Source organism: Meriones unguiculatus, chromosome 9 (genome assembly GCF_030254825.1).
Source record: "Meriones unguiculatus strain TT.TT164.6M chromosome 9, Bangor_MerUng_6.1, whole genome shotgun sequence".
NCBI classification, from domain to species: Eukaryota; Metazoa; Chordata; class Mammalia; order Rodentia; family Muridae; genus Meriones; species Meriones unguiculatus.
In genome coordinates this window covers 41,820,216-41,843,218 of record NC_083357.1, presented here as the reverse complement: position 1 = coordinate 41,843,218, position 23,003 = coordinate 41,820,216, and the positions used below count along the sequence as shown (strand labels likewise).

Below are 23,003 nucleotides of genomic sequence, written 5' to 3'. Positions count from 1 at the left end.
GGAAGGTCAAAGCATCTTCAAGCTGAGTTTCCATGAACTCAAAATGTGAGCGGGCACAGACTACCAGACCTGAGCCTGAGTGGAGGCGTGCGCGCCAGGCGGAGGTGGCGCGGTGGGCGTCAGGCGGTCGCCCAGGCGACGCAGCTGCTCTCACCCGGGCGGGGCCGGGAGTTGGCAGGTAGGGAGCAGGAAAGGACTAGTGTGGGGTGCCGGTGTGTGAGTGGTTGAGGTGGTCCGTAGTGGGGCTGGGAGGTGTGGGACAGAGCCCCGGCCTTACCAGGGAGGAAATCTTTTGGGAAGGCGAAAGAGGAGTGGCTAGAGAGGGTCGTAGGGGTGAAGGGGCGGAGGCATGACTTGGAATGAGTGAGTGGCACGGAGGCACAACCTGGAGGTGGCAGGGGTGGTAGTAGTGGTGGAGAATGTGCCAGGGGCGTGGTGAGAGGCGGGGCAGGCTAAGTTGAGCGTGTCGTCTGAGGCCAAGGGCGTGGCCTGGCCTACGGAGTGGGAGGGTGAGAAGTGGGGTTGGGGCCACAGAGAGCAGGGTTGGGGCTTGGTGAAGGAAAACAAAAACAAAAATAAAAACAAAACAACGGGTATGGGCGTGGTCTAAGGGAAGATGAGCTGGGGGCGTGGCCCCCGGGGGAGAAGGCTGGCCGAGCTGGGCAGGCAGCGAGGACCCCGGGCGGCTTCGGGGCGTGACTTCGGGGGAGGCTGCTCGGAGGCGTGGCTTCGGGAGGGGGTGGGGGCGTGGCCCTGGGGAGGAGGCGGCTGAGCGCGGGAGGGCGGATTCAGCGCTTGCCTTTCAGTGGAGGCCACGGCGCGCAGAGCTTGGCGAGCTTGACGCGCGATCCCCGCTGGCGCCGGCCGGCGAGCTGGGTGCCTTGGATACGCTGGCTTTGGAGCTTTCGTGGAGTGGGGACCGCCGAGGTGAGGCTGCTCAGTGAGGCGCTAGGCGGTGCGGGACGCGGACTGTCGGGTGGGCATCGCGGAGGAACTGAGCGCCAAGGACGGCCTCCGTGGCTTGAGGGTGTCCGGCTGCCAGCTCCTGCTTGCGGCTCGTGGAACTGGCCCGTGCTGCTCACCTGTTGCGCCACTGTGCGCTCCGCCTGGTAGCGGTTGCTTGGAGCCCTGGGCCCGCTCGTCAGCGCCCCCCAGGGAGGCCTTGGTGTGCTGTTCCATGGTGCTTTTCCCACAGGACCCGTCAGGGATTACCCTGAAACTCTATCTACCCGCGCTGCCTGCTTGCAGGGCGGGCTGCCGGGGTTGCGCCAGGACTACGGACAAAGGTTGGGCCGCCACTGGCCCCTTGAATCCTTCCTTCCTTGGAGGGCGTGACCTGTGTGTGCATGGAGGGGATTGAGAGGTTGCGTTTAGTTGAACACTTGAGTTATAAAGCAAGTTTCTCTCCAGGTCCCTTATGGGACGCAGCCTAGAAAAAAAAAAAGATTCTGGGACTTTGTCGTCACTTGCATGGAGAATGAGTTGGCAGAGTTGGTTTGGTTCCATTTCAGTTCAGGATATGGGGAATTGCTATACTGGCCAGTCTCAGGAAGGTACGGCTGCACCAGGCGTCGGACCGGAATTCTGGTGGCTTGTGGCGGATCCTACTTTTTACGGCAAAATCACAGAGCCGGAGCAAATCTCTTCTCCGAGTGAAGCAAGCAAGCAAAAAGTCCCTACAACAAACCAAACCAAACACAAGCGAGCCAAGCTGGTATAGTTGCTACCCAGCATGGGATCATGACATTGATAAGTAGAATAGTAATTTGAATTTATTCTCCACTGGTTGGTTACCAAGGCTTCCAGGAGCCCTGTCTCTCCCTCCCCCACGATTTTTTCTGCTCCTTTGACCTCATTTCGGTTGTCTATTGCTTTCTAACTTCTCCAGACTTTGTAGTTTATTGCTTATCTTTTTTTGATCCCACTTTTAAAGCACAGAAATTTATCCCTTTTTGCCTTAAAAACAAAAACAAAGACAAAAAAAAAAAAACTTTTCTTTTTCCACCTTTCAAATGCGCCTTTTCTCTTTCTGCCCTCCTCCCCTTTCAAACTTCCTCACTGCATTGTTCTCCGGGTACCGGTTAATTATGCACCCCACCATGTGGGGCTGAACCTTGTTCTCTGCCCCTCCCCCATCCTCTAGAGCCTGTGGGGAAGTTGCTTCCCATCCAGTGTTTTAATTATTTTCTGTTCACCTCTTTGGCCTCCGGTTAGCCGTCCACCCCCACCCGTGGAGTGACTTGTGTGTGTACCCTGTATTCTGTTTCTGCCTTTTTACCTGCTTCTTCCTGACAAGTACTCCCCCAGCCATAGCCTGCCAGTGCTTTGGTGGCCTCCCCAGCTCCCTTGGTCTCACATCCCTCATGTGGTTCTTTTCACAGGCCAAGAACGCCACTAGGTTCGCTTTCCTCCTTTACAGTCAGCTCTGAGTTGCCTCGCAGACATACTGCTTTTTTCCAGAAAGTCTGCAAGTGTCTGGGAGGCTGCTGCATTTCCACAGCAGCACCTGCCTGGCTCTCAGGCCTTGCCATCGGCCACTGTCTGTGTCTTAGTAGAATTGGACGTGCAGTCCTGGAGTGGTGTCATTGTTAACATTAATGTGATGGTAACACAGCGTTTAACCAAAGACTGTGCCAAACAGTAACCTTCATTTAAAATCCTCCAGTCCCTATAAAGATCCACTAGTGCCCTCCTTTTACAGGTGGCAAAGGGTGTGCTCAGAGAAGGTAAGCAGCCACAGCCAGGGCTACAGTCAGGGTTGTCCTGGCTGTGTTGTTAGACCTCTTCTCATGGGGCCATGTGACTTCTTGAACTCAGGCTGGCATCCAGCTTTGGAAATGAGGTTGTTATTTGCCATGTTTTGTTTAATTTGCAGTGTATGCTCATTTAGAGCACAGAGTCTACTCTTGTAGGACAGTGCCTGGGGGAAAGTCAAGTGGCTGATGTCCTTCTGAAAGCTTGGGTGTCACTTCATCTGAGCCTTCAGCCTGCTTTCTGTCTTCATCATAGAACCTTGGGAGGAAAACACCATAAAAAGTATATTGCTGACTGGCTCATGTGTCAGGAATTAAGTTTGTTTCACTTTAGTAGGATGGACCATTGGGGAGTCTGAGAGCCATGCGGGTTCATGAGTATTCATTTCTGTTTCACTGTACAGTCTTAAAGCCACGATCAGATATTTCCTTGCTAGTTTTCACTTCTATGAGGGAAAGACAAGTTCACTGAAGACTGCTGGAGTTACAGACTCTAGCTGGAAGGGACCTTAGATTCCATGCAGCAGGAAACATGGCCCAGAAATAGACAAATTTGTAGGGCAGCCCTTGAACCCCAGAGCTGGTCCTAAGACCTGGGTCTTTGGATGGCTGGCCGTATAGCTTGGTGTAGAAAGCAACCTTATCTTTCTTTTTCTGAGCTAAGTAGCAGTGGATCTGCACATTTAGAGTAGAAATCATCTGTAGTTTTCTTTCCTCTTTTGGCTAACACTTTAAAGATTTAAGAAGAAAATGTTTGCTTTTGAGATATGATGACATAATTGGGATAATGTATCACAGAAGTGTATATAAGTTCAGGTGTTTTAGAGGAGTGATTGTTTCCAGAGCAGCAGGAGTGAACAGAAAAAGTACGTGGCTTTTATAGGAAGACCACATGACACATAGGAATCTTTAAATCAATAGCTGGAGTATTTTGCTTTTTCCCTTTCCTGAGGGAATCGCATCAGTACAAAGAACGCACATGATTTTCATTACCTCCCTATCGAAATGAAACAGCAGAGGAGGGGAGAGAGAGGCAGGGGCGGGGAGCTGCTGTTTTGGTACTGACTTCTGTGTACTCAAGCCCTTCTTCTCACCCCAGCCCTTTGCACTGATTCCCACACTGTTGGAGAGCTTTGAAGGCCGTGGTTTTCTCTGATGTCTGTCTTTCAGATCAGCCTTTCTTGACAGACGTGAACCCTGCTGCCCGAGGTGTTGTGTGTACTTCAAGTACACCCACATGTGCTGGGGTGGCCATTGGCTCCTTGGGAGGGAGAAGATTCCTATATGTGTCACCTATGCTCTGTGGTTCAGATGGCAGAAGCTGGGTTCCACTGCTGCATAGTGCATTCTAGAGGTCCAGGGAAGCTGCCATGCCCAGAGCCCCTCTGTCAGCGGTAAGGCAGACTTGAATCCATGACTGTCTGGCTTATTAGAGCCATGTGAATTTTTCAGTGTTGGATGTGACTGCAGCCTACAATTTGCCTAGGCAAGTATGCCAACACAGGGCGTTTTACACGGTAGGTGGTTCCTGCCTGTTGGACTGAAGAGAACACGTAGGACTGGGGAGCTTGAGGACTCCAGAAGCGTGAGAATTCGGGAATCTGCATCCTGTTTTGGCTCCGTAGAGTGATGCTTGATGCCCCTGATGAGCTATGGCCCTGGGGCAGATGTAGCAATTGGCAAGCGCATTTTCTATCTAGTTCTGGCTTTTTACCCTAGCTGAGCTTGAATACTCATGGTCACAGGTGTTTCTACTATTACTGCTGATGAACAGCATAAAGAACTTGGTTTCCTTATCAGAAAACGCAGCCACACATGGCTCAGGAGGCGCTCAGACTGCAGTTTTCTGAGACCGTGTGTTTCTCTCAGAATTTTCCCCACCTCCCTCTTGGGACTTAGCCACAGGACTGATGATGAGCTTGCAGAGAACTCTGTATATCTAACTGGGCAGAGAAGGGCTGGCCTTTCCCTTCACCCCTGTTAATGGGGTAGCAGCATGGGTCTCCTTCTCCTAAGCCACTTCCTTAGACCACCAAACCACCTGCTCCCTTTTCCTTTCTCAGCCCCTCCTAGTTACCGCTTGGAAACTTTGTGCCCTAGGGCATATGGTACCCAACTAGGAGAGAGAGCCTTTGCTCACATCTGAAGCAGATACAAGGGGAGGGTGAGACCAGGCCCCTGGGTAACAGCACACACAGTAGGGAAGCCTGCCATGAGATGGGCCCGGTACTGCAGCCCAGACCTTCTTAAAAAGTACTGTTCAGTGACAGAAATGGGGCGCTCTGTTGTGCTGGAGTGCTGACATTACAGTTCAGAGATCAGGCCCTGGTGCCCTGACAGCATACGTACTAGAGCTAGAGGGACCCTGCATCCCAGTCTACGTGTGGGTTGGAGCTTGTGTGGCAGAAGCAGAACAGCTTCTGTTTCAGATGTGTGCTTGGGTGCCACCCTTCAAGGGGTGGAGTGTGCTCCTGTAAAATCTTCCTTCTAATCCGTGAGTGGTGAAGCCATGGGGGGAGTCATTCAGACTTGTAGCTTCTGCTCTCACAGGCCTGTGCATTCATACTGTCATGCTGTTTTGCAGGGACATGTGAACTTGACATGTATTGGTTGTTGTTTATGTGCTGGCTGCTAATTCAAACAGTTTTCATGAAGAGGCTCACCATCTCACGTCGTCATTGGGAGAGGTGGGTGTGTGACATGGTGAAGAGCAGTGGAGCGTGATGGTCAGTTCATACAGGAAAACGTGGGGCTCCCAGCAGGATCGTTCTCCTGGAGATGAGGAAGCACATAATGACAAGGGCAGGGCCAAATGGGGTCTCTGGACAGCATAAACAGAGACTAGAGACGAGACTCCCAGGACCCCACAGGCTCTCTGGCCTGCCCTCCCTCCTTTCCCTCCCTCCCTTCCTTCCTTCCTTCCTTCCTTCCTTCCTTCCTTCCTTCCTTCCTTCCTTCCTCCTTTCTTTTTTTTTTTTTTATTGGTGTTTTTTTTTTTTTTTGAGACAGGGTTTCTCTGTGCAGCCTTGGCTGTCTTAGACTCTTTGTAGACCAGGCTGCCCTCAAACTCACAGATTTCTGCCTGTCTCTGCCTCCCTGAGTGCTGGGATTAAAGGCATGTGCCACCATGCCCAGCTCACAGGCTGTTTCTTAGGGCTGCAGTACCGGGCCCTGTTTGTGACTATAATCCAGGTGTGGGGACTTGTTAGAAAGTTCTAGGGCTGCACCCACACCTATTGGGTAGACATTTGGGAGTACAGGCCAGTAGCCTGGAAGCATGTTTCTTGTTTATCTTTTTCTTTTTTGTTATAGAGGGCCTGGAACCCAGGGCCTGTACATGCTCTGTATGATAACAAACTTTCCTCTGTTGTAGTAAAAAAAAAAAAGAAAAAGAAAAGCATATTTGATGCTGTGGTTTCCCTCAACTCATCAGCTGTCCATATTTCATCATGCTCTTCTTTTTCCCTATACATTTTGTAACCAAAGAAACAAATGTGGAATAGATAATAGCAAATCAGACCCCCACATTTAAACACGACATCTTCAGAGCTTTTAACCTTCAGCTGCATCTGGTAGGATTGATGGATGGCCTGCAGTCACACCACCGTGTGTTAATCCCTACACACCCAGCCAGTGTCTTTTCTTGGAGTGTTGGACCTGATTTTGCTACCTGTTTTATCCAAGTCTGTTGGGGAATACGATGGTTTTGCTTTTGTTTCTTCTCCAGGAATGGCTTGAGGCTGAAAGTCTTCAGAGAAGACAAGGTGAGTCGGGCATGTGGTACATGATTTCAGAGGAGAGGACAGTTTCTTAGCTATTCTCAGTCCTTGGCTTCCTGATTTGTCTCTGTTGTCTGTCAGCTGTGTGATCTTGTGAAGACCTTAGCCTCTCTGCTTTTTGGGTGACCTATCTGAGAGCTAGAGACAGCAGCTGTCTTAGTCCCTGTTGCTATGGCCGGTGTGTGTAGCTGACACACACTGAGAGACATGTGGAAACATCTCTCCGTTCTGGAGCTGGCAGCTGAGCATTAGGGCATAGATATTTGGTGTCTGGAGAGGGCTAAGGTATCTCACAGGGCAGAACTGGGGAAAGGGGCTGAGGGCATTCTGTCTTCCCATGGCAGTTAATGGCAAATGGAAAGCCTCCATGGCTCTCTGAAGCTCCCATCGTACATGTACTTGCTTAGACTGGAAGCCACGAAACCCTACAGATCCTCCTGTTTCCTTTCCTCAGCTCTGGGGTTACAGAGCATGCAATGCCGTGCTGTGTTTTCACAAGGGTGTTATGAATATGAACTCAGGTCCTCATACCTTCACGTCAGGCACTGGCTGAGCCTCTTCTTCAGCCCCCTTCAAGCTCCTTTTATATGGATCTTAATCTGACTCATGACTTAGTCAGTCATTCCCCCAAGCCCTCACCTCTAACTGCCATCGCTTTGGGGATTACATCTCAGAAGATGCTGTTGTGCACAGGGCCTGGTGTTGGGGAGTATTGGTGCCATAAAGGACGGACGGAAGTGTTCAATGCCTCTAGGTCTGCATCGTTCCAAACCAAGTTTCACTCCCTCCACACCCTATCTGACCTGGTCTTTCCTTGGTATCAGTCAGATCTGTCTTCTAGAATGGGAAGGCTTCTGTGTTATAAACTACCTGTTTCTAGCATCATTTGAAAGAATGTGTAATCTTTACATTGTCTATCTTCCTGTGAACATTCATTCCAACTTCAGTTGTTTTAGTCACTGGACAGCCATTGTTGAACTAGCAGGGTTTTTTGTTTGTTAAGATTCATTTATTTTATGTGTTCGGGTGTTCTGCCTGCAAGTGTATCTCTGCACTGTGTGTGTGTGTGAGTGGTACTTACACGTAGGATGTTGGATTCCCTGGAACTGGAATTACAGATGGTTATGAGCCACCAGGTAGGTGCTAGGAACTAAACCTGGCTCCACTGCAAGAGCAATAGGTATCCTTAATAACTAAGCCATCTTTCCAGACCAAGGAGTTTTTGTTTTAGGTAATGGGTTTGGAAGCTAGGGTTCAGTCACCTCTCTGCAAACCAGGCTGGCCCTAAACTCAGAGATCCACCTGTCTCTGCCTCCTCAGGACCTCCCCAGTCTGCTCCACAACCATCTTGCCACACACCAGTGATTTCTTTAGGAGTGTGCCTATATGTGTGCTCACTTCAAACGTGTGGAGGTCAGAGGACACCTTTCTGGAGTTGGTTCTCTCCTGCCACCATGTGGGTTCTGGGGAGCATACTCAGGTCATCAGGCTTAGCGTCAAGTGCCTGTACCAGCTAAGCCATTTCCCTTTAGGTTTAGACTGGCAATGGCAGCCTTCTCCATATTTGTCTTTTGTAGTAACATGCTTATTTGGCTTTTAATAATAGAACATCCAAAGGACATTTTGCATGTTGCTTTTGTGGGCTTTCTCTGAACCCTGCTGAGATTAATTAAATCAAATCCCATACAACAATTATCCTAAAATATCCTGGCAAGTTATTAAAACCAAGTTGACCTAAGACCCAAGGTTTGAGCAAGTGACCTGCGGCAAACATAGTGCCCTCAGAAGGAAGCCTGTGCTGTACTGAGTACTGCCTGCTCCCAGTTTATTTTGGTGCTAAATTAGTCCTGGCTATGTGGTGAGTGTAATTATATAAGCGAGAAGTCTGTGAACTCATATCCTGTTCATGATTTGTTCTTTCTGTGGAAAAGTTTGACGGTGGCATTAGTTTTGTTTTGCTGGGCAGTGCAGGGCTGCAAATACTGGGTGTTTACCGTTAGACTGACCTCACATACTTAAATGTGGATTGCAACTGGGAAGAATTGATTCACTGTATTTGTTCGGCTGCCCAATTACTAAGTGAGAGGGAAACTTTTGTATAGCCAGCACACAGGCCACTCAGTCTGACGGTAAAGACTAGCTGCCATTGTGTGGACTTAGCTGTATCAGTGGCCTTGCCCGCAGCCTGAATAGGGCTTAGAAATCAGGCCTTCAAAGGAATGGCAGTTGCTTAAATGTTCATGAATCCCTCTGAAATAACATCCTCTCAGTGGTCATTTGAACAATAGAGAATATACTTAGTGAACATTTAGTTATATTCAAAATGAATTTATATATTTCAAAGAGGAAAAATTAATGTTGATGCTAAAAAACAAAAAACAAAACCCACCAAAACCCACAAGAGATACAACATATGCCAGAAAGAAGGAGCATGCTGTTCTTTCAAATGCTATGTTGAGAGCTGCTCAGCTGCTTTCTATGCTTTGCCTGCCTTTACTTTCCTGAAACAAACCTGAAATCCCCAGGGCCAGTGCCCGGCCCTTCTTGTTGAAGGGCCTTCTTGTTTTACCAGGGTGAGCCCAACCCTGGTGGTGTTAGAGCCTCTGTCTGTGTCTTGGCCACAGTGGGACAGGCTTCTTTCCCTTACAATGCCTTGTTCCCAGGCTTGGCCATGGTCACTGTCTCAGGAAGGCACAGATGCGGACCATACTGGTACACCATCCAGAAAGATGGACCCTGCTGCTTGAGTGTTCGGGAGGGAGGTGCCAGCCATGCCGGCTCCCATGCAGGTGTTCTCAGGTTGTTGGCCACACCATTCTGAATAAGATGGTGGAAGCTTCTTTAGAACACTTGTTCTGCATGACAGTTCAGGGGGTGGGTGTGATGAGAACATGGAGTTCCTAATGAAAGATCAGTGCTTTGTCCTCAGGTGCTGTCATTGTTGGGCACATGTCACAGTGTACTTACACAAAGCTAGGTGGCTGTGGTCACAGGTGATAGGACTTTATGGAACCCCCATCATGTATGTGGCTCATTGTTGACCACCCTGTCCGTACATGACAGATGATGTACCAGCCAGGAGGCTTTATAGCCTGTTACTGCTCTCATGATTGCATCATTTCTCCTGAGCTTGATCTGAGTTTGAGACATTTTATTCATCATGGCCCTGAGAGATGGCAGGCTATAATACAGTATATACTATGCAGCCTAATTTTTTTGCCAGGGTACACTGTCAGCCCATGGCAACAGAGTTGACTGTTGACAAGTGTTATGTGACAACTTCCTGGGGAGACGTGAACAGATGTCTGCTCACCCTTAAATAGGGAACTAATGATAGATGCAAGTATGGATACCACTAGTTTTATTGGGGTTACTTACAGGAGAAGAAATAACTCAAAGATAGCTGTGTCACCAAAGTCCACCCTAGCATGGGTGACTGTTACAATAATGAGAAAGATGCCATAAACGGGACTGATACAAGGAGATGTATTTGAGGGGAGGGAAGAGGAGTGGAATTAGAATCTGAGTGAGCTGTGGGGTTGGGGGAAGCAGGGTGTTGGTGGGTTCTTATATCCTTCCCACCTGCCCACCTGGCGCAGATGATGACCCAGGACATTGGACATTGTCAGGACCCTAAAGGCTCCTGAGGGCAGACCAGTTGAATTGCTTGCACACCAACAGTGACAGCTCACAAAAGCTGGGCACCTGCATAGCCTGCAGGCAGATCAGTAGATTGGAGAGTGTCCTTTCCAGGTGGCTCAAGTTGTTCTGAGCCTCTTCCAGGCAACTTAGCTGGTCTCTTCAAAGGTGCTTAGCTAGCCTCTGTTTCTTCAAGGCGGCCGAGCATGTCTTGAGAGTCATATTCTTGGGGAAGGAAGGGGCCTGGTGAATCTAGTAAGTGTCAGGAACTTCCTGAAGCTTTTTTTTTTTATTATTTGTTTACTTGCTGGCTTAAGGTGCTTCTCTTCAGGATAGAGTGTTTTACCTCTCCCTAGGACATCCTGTTGTTTCACCCCAAATAAACATCCTGTCCTAAGGAGCCTGTTGTTTCACTCTCTCCTTGCACCCTGTAGTTGTTTGGGTTCTGTTGTGAAGAGACACCATGATCAGACAACTCTTGTAAAGGAAAACATTTAAATGGTGCCAGCTTACAGTTCAAAGGTTTAGGTCCATTGTCATCACAGTGGGAAGCTTGGAGGCATGCAGGCAGACATGGTGCTGGAGAGATAGCTGAGAGTTCTACAACCAGATTGGCAGGCAGCAGGAAGAGAGAGAGAGACACTGGGCTTGGCTTGAGCATTCGAAGCCTCAAAGCCCCACCCCCAGAGACTTACTTCCTCCAAAAAGACCGTACCTACTCCAATAAGGCCACATATTTAAATGGTACCACTCCCTAGGAGTCTATGGGTCCATTTTCATTCAACAACCACACACATCTAGAGAAGTTTTCTTTTAAGATGGAAGGTTTCAGTTTGGGAGGAAGTTGATACACAGCAGGCTTCATTAATGACACCTGACTGACTGTCTCACATCATTGTCCTTCCCAAACAGCACCAGCAAAAGAAGTAGTGTTGTCTGTCTGAAAGCAACCCCTTCTCCAGGGACCCTGCAGGATATCCCAGGCACCCACCCCAGGTCCCTTCAGTCCTGAAGTACCATGCTGCTGTGCTGGCCAGAGAGACACATTCCCATGATCCTTGCCTCCGAGAGTCGAGGAAAGGAGGAGCTCATCCTATACATTTCCTTCTCAGGGAAGCTGGGTTAGGAAGTGTGGGAATATGGGTGACCCAGGCAATAGAGGTGGCTCTCCTGCCTGACTGCTCTGCCTGCACATGAGCTGTGCTGCTAATTGTTGGCTCAGCATGCAGAAGAATGTTGAGTGCTTAGAGCCTGCTGGCCATCTCCCCACAGAGGTGATCTTGGAGGAGGAAGTAAGAGCTCTTTCTAATCCTTGTTTGTAATCTGACCTCTTCAAACAAAAGTGCTTGCCCTCAATGGGCTCTGACCTAGAAGCCTTCTGGTAAAACACAGAGGCAGACGAGTCTAACATTACAAGGTCATGTCATTAATTTACTATGCTGTAATATTCAAATTCTAGCAGGTGGATGGGTCAAACCTTCTATGTTTGTGGCTTTTTGTGAGTGTAGCCGAATCCCGAGATAAACAAGTTGTGAGGAGGAAAAGTTTATTTGAGGTCTGGATTTCAGAAGTTGCTCTGGCTTTGGGGCCTGTGGCAGAGCACAGCATAGTGGTGGAGGGCATGTGTGTGGGAGGGGGAGTCTCCGAGTCAGCACAGAACATACCCAGACACCAAATCCTCTGCACAAAGGAGACTCTATTACCCCGGAGGGCAAGGGGGGTGGCGGGGGCAGCTGCCTCTATGAAGGCAGCAGCAGGTGTCTCTGGTGTCTCTGCAAAACTAGTTTTTAAGGGGAAGAGGAGGAAGTCTGTGCTAGGATGAGTTGTTAAGTCCTCATTAGACAGGTTAGCCAGTGTAGCCAAATAAATTAATTTTGATTGCTAGAAGACCGTGGTATTTAGTCTCAGGAAAGAATCAGTGGCCAAATAAGGGAATAGACCTTGGGGGGCTAGTTTTAGGAATGAAATCTAATGATTTAGCAAGGGAGAGAGAGGCAAAACCTGAGAGGTGGCTCTCCTGCCTGACTGCTCTGCCTGCACATGAGCTGTGCTGCTAATTGTTGGCTTAGCATGCAGAAGAATGTTGAGTGCTTAGAGCCTGCTGGCCATCTCCCCACAGAGGAGCCATGTTTCCTGTGCTTGGGCCTGTTAGAGAGCCCCTTAGTCTGTGTGTGTGCAGAGATACTCAATTCATGGTGTCCAGGAAGGAGTTGGGGCTGGGTTTCTATCTCCCCCTCAAGGCATGCCTCCAGTGGCCTACTTCCTTTCACTAGGTCCTGCCTTCTTACTAAAGTGTCATGGGCAGAGGACTGAGCTGGGTGGGCCTTTGAGACACATCCCAGAACCAAACCACTGCAGCTTGTAATATGTGCGTCTGGCTTGGCAACGCAGTTTCTTCTATTTCCAGTTTGGCCTTAGGAGTTTTTCATGTCTTGCTAAGGTTTCTTTTTAAGCCTGCTGAGATTAATTAAATGAAACCCCATGTATCAGCTCTTCTGAAGCAGAGGGGCTTATTAAATTTCAGGATTATTAAATGACGGACCACTGAGTTGACTCACTCAAGAGGGTCATTAACAGTTTTTGTGGTTGTTGCTTTGAATGGACACTGCTGCTGGCCTCAGTTTCCCTTCCATTCTGGACAGAGGGGTCTGTCCAGGAAGGAGAAGCTGCCTCTGCCATCAGAATGGCTCCGTTTTTTAGGCTTTCTTGGAAAGTATGTAGAAGCCACTTCTCCCCTCCACACAGGGCATCTTTGTCCCCAGGTTGGGGCTTTTGAAGAAAGCTCTGTCAATGGGACACTCCTCTGAGATGAAGATGTGCAGATCAGCCTGGGATAAAGAGATCATTGTGAACCAAGGCTGAGTCAGCTGGAGAGCTCTTGGGCCCTGCTTCTCTGAACTGGGACAGTTATCTTCTCTGGGTATCCCTCTAGGTCACTGGAAAACTCCCTGGACACATTAGTACTTTTTATTTTTTCCTTCTCAAGACAGGATTTTTTTTCTTTTCATTTATTTATTACAATTTAATCCCAGCTGTAGCTGTCTCCTCCCAGTCCCACCCATCCTCCCTCTTCTCCCCCTATACTCCTTTGATCACCTCTCCATGTTGTTGCAGCCTTGCCAGGCCACAGAGGATGATGATGCAGCCAGCCCTGATGAGACCTGATAGGCTAGGGTCAGATGGAAGGGGAGGAGGACCTCCCCTATCATTGGACTAGGAGACAGAGTTTTTCTGTGTAGCCCTGGCTATCCTGGAACTCTGTAGACCAGGCTGGCCTCTAATTCAGGATCCACCTGCCTTTTCGGCCTGGGATTAAAGGTGTGCATTACCAAGCCTTGCTTACATTTTGTAACTTTTGAGAGAGAATTGAAAAGGAAACAAATTTCTAGAATGAATGTTGGTTTTCTGCTTTTTCTGAGTGGAAAAGTGCTCTGGGTTGTGCTGTGTGAGGAAGAATGGGTCTAGTGAGAGGACCCTTACCCATTTACCTCAGCAGGGAGAAATTCAGAAGCCAATGCTAACTAGATCTGCACCATGTTCCTAAGGAAATGTGTTGGTTCATGAGTAAAAGTGTGTGGAAAGCATTGCCCATGGGCTGTGTTCTGGCCTCAGCTTGAACAGTTCTCCTGAAGAGACAAGGCTTAGAGCCTTCAAGGCAGATCTGACCAGTCCTGCTGCTCCTGTGTGAAGGGTGGATGCCCAAGGATGTGTCCGAGGAAGGTTTTCAAACTTATTCATGGTACTTCCTGTTTTCATGGTCTCAGGCACTCAAAGTCAGCTTCAGTCTGAAAATAGTTGGGAGAAAGTTCTAGGCACAAATAACTCATACGCTTTAACTAACTTTTCTTTAAGTGCATTCTATTGTATCATTATTGATTGTTGTGACTCTTGTGTGTTTATCGAGTGTGTGATTTTTGATTGTTGTGTCCCCAGTGGATAAAGTAAGCTTTATTGTAGTATGTGTACATAGGAAATTCAGAGCGGCCTGCAATGTCATGGCTCCTTTGGGACTCACGAGGCATAGCTCCTGTAGATATGGCGGGACTCTGTAGGAGCCACACCTTGCTTCTCTCCCCAGCTGCCACGTAGGTGACAGGAAGGATGCTACAGGTTGTCTGGGGAATGGCTTCAAAGGAAGTGATGGAGAGGGCCAGTAACTCAGGGCTTGGTGGCTCCGGTTTGATGGTGGGTATCCTGGTGATATTTGCAGGCATTGACACATTTATCCCTGGTTTGCTCACTGAATCTGTATATTTCTGTGATGAGATCAGAATACTAAAAAACAAAACAAAACCGCAAAAAGATGCCTGGCTTTGGGTGTGGTCATGCACCTGCTGTCCAAGTCCTCAGGAGGCTGAAGCAGGAGACCCCAAATTCCAGGCTGGTCTAAGCTATTATATGAGACCTCTACTCAGCATGAAGAAAGAAAAAAAGAAGAAGAAGAAGAAGAAGAAGAAGAAGAAGAAGAAGAAGAAGAAGAAGAAGAAGAAGAAGGGAAAGAGAGAAGAGGAGGAAGAGAGAAAGACAGGCACATTGGGAATTCCTTCCTTCCTCCCTCCCTCCTTCCCTTCCTCTCTTCCTTTCTTTCTGTACTTATTTTAGACAGTTTTCACTATATGGCTGCCCTAGAACTGACCACGTAGACCAGGCTGGCCTTGAGCTGACAGAGATTCATCTACTTCTGCCTCCTGAGTACTGGGATTAAAGGCATAGGCTACTGTGATCGGCACATACTTCTCTGATCTGTCCTTGACACCGAATTCTAAGTACTATCTGCATTAGTAATGTTGAACTTAAATACAGCAGGCCTAGGGTCTATGCTGAGATTACTTCATGTCATCTTGCAAACACATCGTTAATTTGATATGTTTCACCAGGTATGGCTTTGGAAGCGCCGTTGAGACCTTGTTTTGACTTTTCATATAACAGAGCAGAAAGCTGGAAAATATGTTAGTAAATCACAGTAATGCTCTTCTCCTCATGACATCAGTTTCTTTTTAATATCTTTTTTATATCACACACACTCATGCATGCACATGTGTATCCCCCACAAAAACAAACAAACAAACAAACAAACAATCTATTATTTTCCCAGAATACCAGGTCTCTTGTTAATGGGGCCTAGCAAATCTAAGGCAGGTTAGGCACACTGGTTCCTGGCATGAGGTCTTAAAACAACCCTCAATAGTTAGTTGACTGAATTTGTTTTCTGTGAAAGTGAAGCCTGATGTTTTTGAAAGAAGGTCTACTTTTCCAAATAATAACAACACTACCATGGGCTAATAGGCCTTTAGTGATTACTAGCTGGCAGGCCTGCTGGCTGTCTGGCTGTTCTCTTCTTATCTCTTAGCTGCTTGTGAGTAGATGTCCTTGTTTATCCATGTTAGAATTCAGACATCACCATTGGTCCTCAGCTTTCTAACTCAAGTTCAAGGTTGTGGTGTTTAGCTTCAGTATTCCTTGAAGTGCAGTGTATGTGGCTGCTGCTGTCCTGAGTTCATCATTGCTTTTAATGATCAAGAGCTACAAATGCTGGGTCACACCCCTCACCTCAGCACTCTGAGGCTGAGGCAGGAAGATTTGGGGTTTCAAGGACAGCCTGGGCTACTTAGTAAGGGTTTTAGAGTCCCCTCCTCTAAAAAATGTGGATGAATATAACATTCTTTCATGAGAATACAGGCAACTGTTGGTCTGGCCAACATGATATGCCTTAGGTAAATCAGATAAGTAATGCCTTTGATTCTTCTCTGTTCTCGCAATAAAATGCATGTGGCTCATGATGTGACCTGCTGGTGCATTGCTGCCTTATCTCTTGTGAATCTGTGAGCCCCTTCAGTCTGAGAGTCATGACTTTCCATCCTTGCAGCTCTGGTTTAGACAGCCTAGTGCTTATACATACCTATTGGGGCCATACTAGTATAGGGGAGTTACTAGTTACTAGGATAGACAGAATTTGCATCATCAGAGGCCTCCACTAAAGCTCTTAGGGACACGTGGGTGGAGTGGGGTGCCATATGGTAGCCACATCCTGCTTTTCTCCCTGAGTGGCATGCAAGATGACTTTGGGGGACAGTACAAGAGTTTCAAGGGAAGTGATGTGGACAGCCAGAAACTCTGCTGTCCTGTCCACAAGGCAGTGTGGTCTAATTTTCCAAGAGAATACAGATTTTTATTGTTTGGTGGTGTTTGAAGGGAGGAAGGGAGAGTGTGTGTGTTTGTGTGTGCTGAGACACATCTATGTGTGGTACATGTGTGTGCTTCTGTGTATGGAGGTAAGAGGTCCACCTCAGATGTCATTCATCACGAGCCATCTACATAATTTTAAAGTTTATTTTATTTATTCTGGGTATGCATGCATACATGCATGATGTGTGCATGTGGGTGTGCGTTTGTCCTGGTGGTTATAATGAGGTCAGAGGACAACTTAACAGTAGTCGATTCTCAGCTGGGCGCTCTGAGAGGCAGAGACAGGCAGATCACTGTGAGTTTAAGGTCAACCTGCTCTACAAAGCAAGTCCAGGACAGCCAAGGCTCCACACAGAAACCCTGTCTCACAATACAAACAAACAACAAAAAGCACAAACATGAAATAGTTGATTCTCCTTTCAGCATGTGGCTCCTGGAGGCCAAACGCAGGTCACTAGGTGTGGTAGTAAGTGCTTTTATGTGCTGAGCTGCTTCGTTGGCCCCACCATCTACCTTTCTAGATAAGGCAGGGCCTTTCTCCAAGTAGGCTAGGCTGGCTTGCCAGAGAGCTGCCTGTCTTCGCCTCATCAGCATCTCGTTCACAAGCATGTGCCACCACAGCTGAGGTGCGTGTCTGGAGCACAAACTCAGGCCATCGTGCTTGTGTGGCAAGAACTTTACTCTTAGAGTTTCAAGTACAGTTTCTGTCTTAGGTATAGGAAATAAATTCTGTGTTTTAAAATTCCCTCAGTGGACCAGAGAGCTTGGATGATATCTCTGTCCGTCACTCAGACTGCTCTATCAGCATACCTTGTAGTGGGTGGCCTGGGCAGCATAAATGTGTTTCTCACAGCTCTGGAGGCCATGAGGTCAAAATCTAGACATGGCAGAGGTGCTGTCTGGTAAATACTGCTTCTTGATTCTCTAAAATTCTCAGAATGACAGGGAGCAAGGGATTTCTTTGAGATATATAGCACACACACAGACACACGCACGCATGCCTTCTCTTTGCTTTATTCACATAAGACAGGGTCTTTTATGGAACCTGCAACTTAACATTTTTTGCCTCTGCTGTCTTGTTGGCAAGCCCTTCTGTCTCTGTTCCTCATTATAAGCAGCTGGAGCAACAGCTGTAAATGGCCATACCTGGCTTTTGTGAGGGTCCTGGGGATCTGAACCCAGTTCCTCCTGCTTTCACGGCAAGCATTTTTGCCCTCAGAACCATCTCCACCCCTCTAAAATTTCATTTTGCACAAACCTCACCCGTTAAGTAACAGTGCCTTTGACTCCTCCCACCCCTGGTAGGCATCATAAATACTGCTGTCTCAGTATGCACAGTGCTGCCTCCTTGGTTTTGATAAGCTTTCCCGAGATGTATAGTGATGACGATATCTTTTTATATGTACTTATTGGTGATCTGCATCTGTTTCCGTGTACTCGTCTGTTCAGGTCCGTTGCCATTTTAACTGGGTGACTTATCGTTTTGTTGTTGAGATGTGTTCCTTATTTTTGCTTTTAGACTCTTATTAGACTGATGGTCTGCAGCCAACTTTCCCATTCTACAAATTTTCTTTTCACTTAGTGCTTGGTGTTGTTTGCCTGAAAGTGTGTAATTCCAAAGCCTCCAGTGAGCTGTTTTTTTCCCCCATTGTCTTGTGTATCTGTCTTAATGCCAATACCACTCACTGCCTTGATTTCTCTAGCTTTGTGGTAAGCATTGAAACTATAAGGTGTAAGATAGCTTTTCAAGGCTCTTCTAGGTCCCTTACATTTCATATGACTCATGGGATCAGCCTTCAGATTTATAAAGTATAATTAGCTTGGATTTTGATGGTCTTACATTGGATCAGTAGTTTAATTTGAGAGGCATATTTCCATTCTGAATGTGGTGAATCTGTTTAGTGAGGTCTCAAATTTCAGCACTGTTTTATAATTTTTGAGTGTAAGTTGCGTGTTTCCTTTGTTAAAGTATCCCTGAGTGTTTATTCTTTCTGGTGCTATTGTAAATGGAGTTCTTTCCACAGCTCCTGTGGGAATCGTTTATTGCAGTGATACCGAAATGGGGCTGGCACTTTTCCATTTTATCTTTAGCTATCAGCCTTGCCGAGCTCAGGTTCAATGGTTTTTTAGTGTTATCCTTAATATATTTTCTGACTAAGATTATGCATGTGGAAGGAGAAGGTTTTACTTCTTTTCCGGTCTGAACACCTTTATCTCTACTTTCTTGCTGAGCTGTGCTGGGAGAGAATGACTGGAAATGGTGGCTGCAGCACTCTGCCCTTGTCCTAAGGGAGACACTCATTCTTTCTCTGCGCAGTGTGGGTGTTTAGAGACTGATTTTGGTCAGCTTGAGGACTTTTTCTGTCTTTGTTTATTGAGTATTTCTGTCATGAATAGGAGTTTTGTTTTTTTTTTTGAGACAAGGTTTCTCTGTGTAGCCTTGGCTGTTCTGGCTCAATTTATAGACCAGGCTGGCCTTGAATTCACTGAGATCCACCTGCCTCTGTCTCCCCTTGTGCTGTATTAAAGGCATACTCCACCATGCCCAGTTGCAGGAGTTTAATTTTTAAAGTGAAATGATCATAATTTTTTTTCATTAATGGTGGTAATTGCTCCATTAAGGGATCTTTTTCTTATATGCATTTAAGTGTTGAGAATAATATCTTTATTAATTCATACAGTATATTTTGATCACATTCCTTGCCCTTTCACAATGTGAGGAATTTTTTAATATGTTCAGACACCTTCCTTTCACAAATCCCAGTCTGTCGTGTATAATCATCTTTCATGTTGATGGATTTAGCTGGCTAGTGGTTTTATGATTTATGTTTCTGTAGTCATAAGGGTAATGGCATATGGTTGTTGGGATGGCTTTTTGAGATAGGTTCTTACTACTGAAGGTTGTCACCAGGCTGAACTCGAACCCTCATGCATTAACTTTCTCAACACTGGGATCCAGTCGTGGCTTACTATGCCTGGCTGCTGTGTTTTCCACTTTCATAACATCTGTTTCTGGTTTTGTTGTTAGGGCATGCTGGCCTCATAGATTGAGTTTGGTAGAGTTCCTTTTTGTCTCATCTTATGGAAGATTTTGTGAAAAATTGGTATGGTTTCTCCTTGTTTGTTTTCAATTTTCAAAGGCCCAGCATTCTTGCCGTCGCATTCTGCCTTCTCAAGCAACAACAGACTTTCCATCTTTCTCTGTGGCCAGGTCCCACTTCCACAACACTTGCCTTATGTCTCACCTCCATGATACTTTTCCTTATGTCCCACCTCCATGACACTTTGTGCTTTGAAGCTGCTTTGGCTCCTGAACAAATTTCCTAGCCAGTGGATAAGGTCCATCGGCATCACTCTCAGTGTGCCCTGGGGCCAGGTGGCTACACCCTGCTGTTTCACTCTGATGTGACCTTGTTGGGGATGATGACTGCAGTCTCTGCTTCCCATGGTGTCCTGAAGTGCCCTGAACACTGCCACAGGAAAAGGGCAGCCTTTTATCCAGTTACACGGATTAAAGGCTCCAACACGGCTCTGGGAAGGCTTCTTAGTACCTGGGTTTCTTCAGGTCAGGTAAACTTCTAAGAAATGCCGTCATGTGGATATATATCTGTAGGTGCCTGGGGTTGGGTTGCGCATGTGCAAGTGTCCATCAGTCGTGCGTACGTGTACACATACCATGTCTGTTACTTTAAACATGGACATAAGAATAGTAGAGAATGGGACAGGAGTGTCCTGGGATCCAACATTGGCTGTTTCAAAATGAGCTGAGTGTTCTGTTCTGAGGCTTGCCTTCTTTCTCTTTTTCCTCATCTAATATAGAATTAGTTTAGGCCTGGGAATAAAAGTATAGGTTGTCTGGTATGGTACCCTATTGTAGTCGACAGCAGTACTTCCAGGGATATATCTCTTCAACTCCTTTTCACTGAATCTGATATCAGCCTTATCCTGATATCTATTTACTATCTACCATGTTCTGGCATTAATTTGAACTAATAGGTGATCATTTCGGTGAGGTCTTAATTTTGTTCGTGGCTGATTAGCTGAAATTTCTCATTCAATTCTTTGGCACTGGAGCATCCCCGACCCCCTTTTAATTCTATGGGATACCTTTGGAAGCTGTTGTGATAAAAGTTATAGTCGTTTTTCCTTGGCCATAGGAATTGTGATGAGTCTGAGGAAGTCCTCAGGAGCTGCAGTTTATGCAAGTTCCCAGGCACACTCTAGACACCATCTGCCCCACTCCTTGTCTGTCACCTGGAGATAAGTCCATGCCTCGTAGCATCCTTCTGAGAACTCAGAGGACTCGGGTGACAGGCCTTCAGCACAGCACATGGCCTGGCAGGGGCTGATAAGTAGGTGCAGTAGGTGTGCCCTTCATCCTTGCAGTCTCCAGGGCGCCAAACAGTATTTGGTGTGCAAGGAATGGTGAGAAAAACCCAGCAAGGTGGCTCAGCCGGTGACAGCACTTGCCACCAATTCTGACAACCTGAGTTTGGGCCTCAGAACCCAGGTACTCCTACAGGTTTTCATCTGACTTCCACATGTGCCTCTGTGGCACAGACATACAAATCCACAAGTGTGCATACAACAGTTATTTTTTTTAAGATTTATTTATTATTTATACAGTATTGTGCCTGCATATGTGCCTGCTCACCAGAAGATCTAGATGGTTGATGAGCTACTGTATGGTTGCTGGGAATTGAACTCAGGACCTTTGGAAGAAGAGCCAGTATTCTTAACCTCTAAGCCATTTCTTCAGCCCAAAAGTAAGTTTTTGAAAAAAAGTAATAAAAACAGAAAAACAAGAAAACAGGATGAAAGGTCTTCCCAGAGGGTGGTATTATGTTTTGGTTTTGTAGTGCTTGGAATTGAACTTAGGGCTTCCAGATTCCAGGGTGGACTCTGACACCGAGCTTTCTTAGCCCTGAGTGAAATGTTCTGTTGGCGAAGTGCTTGTCAGAAAATTTCTGTTTCTCTCTGCTTGTAGCCAGGGTTTCTGCATTTGGAAGGCAACCCCCACCTGTGTGAGATCAGCGTAGAATAGGCTGAGACTATGAGCTCCAGAATAGTGCTTTCCCAGAAGCCCCTGTTCACACACAGGAAGAAGGGGGCTCCATGCTGAGATCTCATGTGCTTGCTCAGGTTTCTAAACTGTGCCATTCCTGCTGGTTCTGCTAGGGCTAAAGCTGCTGAGCTCTGCAGATGGTCTCTGTGTTGGGAGAACTCAGTCCCTTCATTACTCGGTACAGGTAAACAGAGCTAGACCATTAAACCAGACCAGGTGAGCAAGGGCCACTTTTGCAGGGACACAGGGGCATTGGTGCCCATACTGAGTGGCACACAGGGATCCTGTTTTTTGTTTGTTTGTTTTGTCGTCTTTGAGATCAGAGTGTATGAAGCTTCCGAAGCAGACACCTAGTCATGTGTACATTCCTTACTTGTGTAGTCGGCTGGGAAGGCTGGAGAGAGACTGCTGTGAACCTGTACACCCCTCACACAGTGATTTGGGTACTATGGTCATTAATTTATTCCGTGCTTGACCTCTCACTGAGTGTAACTTTTTCACCTGAGTTGCTTTCATTTGCACATTTAGGTGCTTTTAGAAGGGCTTTGTTTTTGGAGTATAAAATCATATCAATCGAACATAGGTTTTTTTTTTTTTTTTTTTTTTTTTCATCACACGCATCAAATGTGCCGAGAACAAGATTCTTCAGGACAGTTGGCGTTCTCCCCTGAGGTAAGCGTCTCCCCACACCAGGATCGGGTGGCAGAGCTAGAGACCTTAGTCAAGGGCGTCCTCGATCCTTACGCTTTGCACACAAAAGAGCAGTGTCCTAATGTTGGAACTCTTGCTAGACAGCTTTCAAGGAGGAACCACTAAGGCCTTTACTCCCTTATAATCTTCTGTGCTGAAGCACAGGACCACCTGTGCCTCTGGGCTGAGAGAGGAAGAGATGGAGATGGCATCCTCTCTACACTCAGGTCAGAAATAAGGAAGGTGTTCATTCTCACACGGATTTGCGTTGAATTATTTTTTTAAAATAATGATCAGAAGTGTCCTGAGACATGGTGGCAGTGTTTTGTACGTAGTGTTTTTACTTTTAAACACATGCATTGATAGATCTGACATTGTTATTCCCGTGGAAACTGAGGTGTAGAGAGATTAAGCGGTGTTTAAAGAAGAGCCTGGGCTGTTCCCTATGGTGGGTGGTGTTGACTGCTGTGCTGATTTTGAATAAAAAGGGGTGTGGTGTCATAGTGCTGACTGAGATTGACTGACTTTGTGAAATCTGTTAGAGCCGTTTGGGAGTGTTCTCTGGTAACCTTTGGATCTTCTGAAAAAAGTCAGACCACTCTCCCGTGTGCTTGCAACTCCTGGCCTAAGCTCTGCTAATTGGGTACAGTTTGGACTGGGAACCATTGGCACAGGACCATCTTGTTGCCAGCAACCAACTGCACATCCATGGGAAGAGGGGAGGGCACAGAGCGGCCACCAGAGCACCTGGATTGTTGCTGGGTTTTGTTGTTTTGTTTTTTGGCAGTTAATGTCAGTTTTGGTTTCTCCAGAGTATATGTTTAACCTGTTGGTTTTTCCTCTTTCTGATGTGTGGTGGTTGTTATATATTAACTTAATGCCAGGCAGCAG

General features: G+C 47.0%; 1 protein-coding gene across 2 annotated transcripts in view; it reads left to right on the top strand.

The window, feature by feature from the left end:
• The first annotated feature begins 765 nt into the window (after window positions 1–765).
• Window positions 766–23,003, top strand: part of Spata13 (spermatogenesis associated 13) — a 132,901-nt gene continuing 110,663 nt past the window's right edge. The window contains exons 1-2 of one of the 2 annotated variants that reach the window (XM_021650133.2): window positions 847–927; window positions 6,481–6,517. The gene's annotated coding sequence lies outside the window, so the exon portion shown is untranslated. Of the gene's footprint in view, window positions 928–6,480; window positions 6,518–23,003 lie in introns of both variants that reach the window. The other variant, XM_021650132.2, reaches the window with a different exon arrangement.